This window comes from Periophthalmus magnuspinnatus, unplaced genomic scaffold (assembly GCF_009829125.3).
Source record: "Periophthalmus magnuspinnatus isolate fPerMag1 unplaced genomic scaffold, fPerMag1.2.pri scaffold_150_arrow_ctg1, whole genome shotgun sequence".
NCBI classification, from domain to species: Eukaryota; Metazoa; Chordata; class Actinopteri; order Gobiiformes; family Gobiidae; genus Periophthalmus; species Periophthalmus magnuspinnatus.
The window spans coordinates 1-4,002 of NW_022986712.1; the positions used below are offsets into that span (position 1 = coordinate 1).

General features: G+C 37.5%; 1 pseudogene; it reads right to left on the minus strand.

Annotated features, from left to right (window-relative positions):
* Window positions 1-7: 7 nt before the first annotated feature.
* On the minus strand, window positions 8-4,002 carry LOC117393479 (sodium/hydrogen exchanger 3-like; annotated as a pseudogene).

Below are 4,002 nucleotides of genomic sequence, written 5' to 3' on the forward strand. Positions count from 1 at the left end.
AAACTGCGATCACGGCCACAGGGTCCACAGCCGAGAGCAGACTTTCCATACAACAGGTTACTGAAGCAGCCCAATATCTATGTCACCTGAAATTTTGATTTACATTACATTCCAAACTTAAAATCTTTAGCTTATTTTTCGTCATGTGTATGTATCGATTATTATGACATTATATTGTCTCTTGAATGCTTAATTTATTCTTTTGTTGTTGGAGAAGACTAAAAGTTTTGGTTGGAACTATTTAGCATCTGTTTACAATAGAGATACATAAAGAGAGAATATTTGCAATTTTTTGCCTGGGGAAAAAAAAATCTAAATTGGTCCTGCATATCACCCCAAAACACTGGTAGAACTTATCTGCCATAGGTAAATAATCATTAAAATAATTATGTATTACTAAATAAATACAATGATTATATTTTCATAATCAAACAGTCCAATGAAGTGATTATTGTGATAATATAATATACCAATTGGATCCTTACACCCTCTACACTTCAGTACATAAATGTAAAGAGTCTCTCACCCATGGCCCCTCCCACGTGCATCCCCATAGCGACAGGCCCACAGTGGCTGCGTTCCAGCATGTTCCGATGATTGCGTGGATCAGGATGCCCCCCAGGTTAGAGAAGAACAGCTTATTGGGCATAAAGTACCCTGCGTCCAGGATGATTTGGGGCAGAAGGTAGAAGAAGAAGACTGTGGGTGTGAGACTGAAGGTCTGGACTTTGGTCTGCCCCCCCAAATGATGCCGCCAAAATGAACCCGAAACAGATGAGCAAGGCACTCTCCGGGATCACGTTGGTCACATGGTGGTTAGCCTCAATCACTGCAAAAAGACATGGAAAATATTAGGACAGACATTTTCAAAACTTAGATAAAACTACTTTGATCTTTCTTTCATAACAGTGACTTTGAGTATAAATTGTTAGTCTGTCTCTTATTCCAAAGCATGTTTAAATGTAATGTAAATAAGTGTTTTGTGTGTATGTGACAATCATACATACTAAATAAAAAATGTCATAGAAAAATATATCTAATATTTATTTGTGCTTCTTTGCAGGACATAACATATCTCCAGTGCACAATTTATCAAAATGTATCAAATGAGTTACTTTAAAGTAGGCACCCTGATTCAGTGTTGAGCTTTTCTAAACATTTTAATTTCTCACATTGTCAGTTACAGACTAGCAATTTCGGGATGGTGTTTTGGATAGTGTGTCTAAATATAAATAATTCCAAAAAAAAAGAGGATCAGTGCAGTGTAGGACATCACTGTTAAAGTGTAGTTAATAATCATACAGAGCTGTGGAAACAAGGAGTCGTTAGGAGGTCATGTTAAGAATAGAACAGGTAATGACAAAACCAGACCGGAAGAATCGGGACAATTTGAATTAGGAGAGATAAGACACAATTCCCACTAGAACAAGAACGAGACTTTGATGTAATTTATAATAAAAAACTGTCCAGTTCACAATTTTATTTTATTTTTTTTATTTTAGCTGCATTGTGGCATTGCTTTGTTGAACAACAGCTTCAAGAGATGTACCTCACAAGTGTTAAGGTTTTTGTTTTTTTTGCAAACACATTGAAACCAAATCTCAATCAAATTTTCCACTTGTGTTCACCATCTTGAGGTGCAGCAGGTGAATATGGACCAGTGGATTCACTCTGCCACTGCATCCAGCAGATCAGTGTGTGGATGCAAAACAACTTTCTTCTGCTAAACTCAGACAAGACTGAAGTCATCATCTTTGGCCCACAGAAACATAGAGAAAGTGTCAGCAGTCACCTCCAGTCTCTCTCTCTAAAACCTTCAAATCAGGCTAGAAATCTAGGGGTAATAATGGACTCAGACTTGAACTTTAACAGCCACATCAAATCAATCACATCTGCAGCTTTTTACCACCTAAAGAACATTGCAAAATCAAAGGTTTTACTGTCAAAACCAGACTTAGAGAGACTTATCCATGCATTTGTCTCCAGTAGGTTAGACTACTGTAACGGCCTGCTCACTGGCCTCTCCAAACGAGCCTTAACACAGCTGCAGTACATCCAGAACGCTGCTGCTCGGGTCCTGACTAGAACCAGGAAGTACGAGCACATAAGTCCTGTGCTCAGGTCTCTGCACTGGCTTCCTGTAGCTCAAAGAATAGACTTTAAAGCAGCTCTGCTTGTGTATAAGTCTCTCCATGGCCTAGGTCCAAAGTTTATCTCCGACATGTTAGTGCCATATGAACCATCCGGGTTCATAGGGACCGGCCTCCTGCTGGTGCCCAGAGTCAGGACTAAACATGGGGAATCAGCGTTTAAGTTTTATGCAGCTAAAAACCTGGAACAATCTTCCTGAAGATGTGAGACAGGCCTCTACTTTGACAATGTTTAAATCCAGGCTCAAAACAGTTCTGTTTAGCTGTGCATACGACTGAAAGGTTTTTATTCTGCACTCTTCTCTTTTAATGTTAATTTTTATGATGATTATTTGTGATTATTTATGTTTTGATTTGTGCGATTTTAATGTCTTTCTTATTCTGTAAAGCACTTTGAATTACCTTGCGTACGAATTGTGCTATACAAATAAACTTGCCTTGCCTTGCCTTGCCTTGCCTGCATGCTTTCTGGAAACACATGGTGTTACTGGCAAAAAGACTTTTACTTCTGTAAAACTGAAGGTTTGTGAACATTTGTAACTCATGAAACACATTACAGCATCTCTCCATCGCACAAGCATTCTTTATTAAAAAAAAAAGAAAACATAGTTTAACTACCGTAAGTAGACTTGAAAGACAATTCTTTAGTGTGATCATTTACAAGTAAATGTAGCACAATATTTCATAACTTGATCTAGAGCTTAAGTGATTAGCTGTAAAGTGGTTGTATTATAATTTTAGAACCTAGTTAATTTAGTTAAGTTAATTAATTTAGATGTGATACTATGCACATTTATATGCATAATTCCCAGTCCCTTCCTTACCTTAAAGTTTTGCATTTCAAATAGGCCTCACTCTTGAAAGATACTATGTCTATATATATTATATGAGATTGACACCTGGAAATTAAGTTTGTTAGTATTATTGATATCATCCAAGTTACACAACCTCTGATCATTTCTTTCATGTCTATGAGATATTCTAAGTGAAATCTGTATATTAATTAGTTTTAATGCAGAATCGAAGCCGGTGAGACACTGTTATTATGCATAGGAAGTCACTCATTAGGTCACATGAACTACGTTGCCAGATACATACCAGTTTGCCAAGCCCAGCCACCAGTATCCACAATGCAACAGTGTATGGCATCTCCACATGGTGCCACTTAAACGTGACAATGGGAATCCCTGTGATGCTGGAGGCATTTTGGTGATGTCCATTGTGGCTATGGTCAGATTTAGATTTCGCTTCAATCCCAAAAACTAAGATTAAGCAAATCAACGTCCAGAGCAGCCAGGTTTTCCCATGTTCAAAGCGTAGCATTGGACCCACAACAAGAAAAAAGCAATCCCAACAGTGTCTCTTATCCAAAACTATTTCAGAGTTACAGCCAAGGTCAACATAAAAAATTTAAAAAATCTATTCACTCTTCTGTCTTTTGGTTTGATTGAATTGTATCCACTTTGCCGCTACAGTTTGTAGTTAGTTCTACCACGACCCTGAGCCTTTTATAACTAGTGTCTACAAAGTGTTACATTTGTGGTTGATGTTTTCAGAAATGTGCTTCTGAGAAGTTATTCAGTCACATATAAAACGTGCTGAACTTTTTTCCAGCTTCCGACGCTTAAAGCCACAGTATGTATCTTTTTAGCCAACAAAAAAGCAGCCCAATATTTTTATTTTTTGTTTATTGCGTCCTGAAGTATAGTTTTAAATTTTCCATGGAATCATGCCACCTTCAGAAAGTTATATACTGTACTCTACAGCAACCTCAACTGTAGTAATAACTCAATATGTGAATCTACAAACTGTCTTAATCCTTTTTCACTAGTACGAATCACTTGAGGCCACC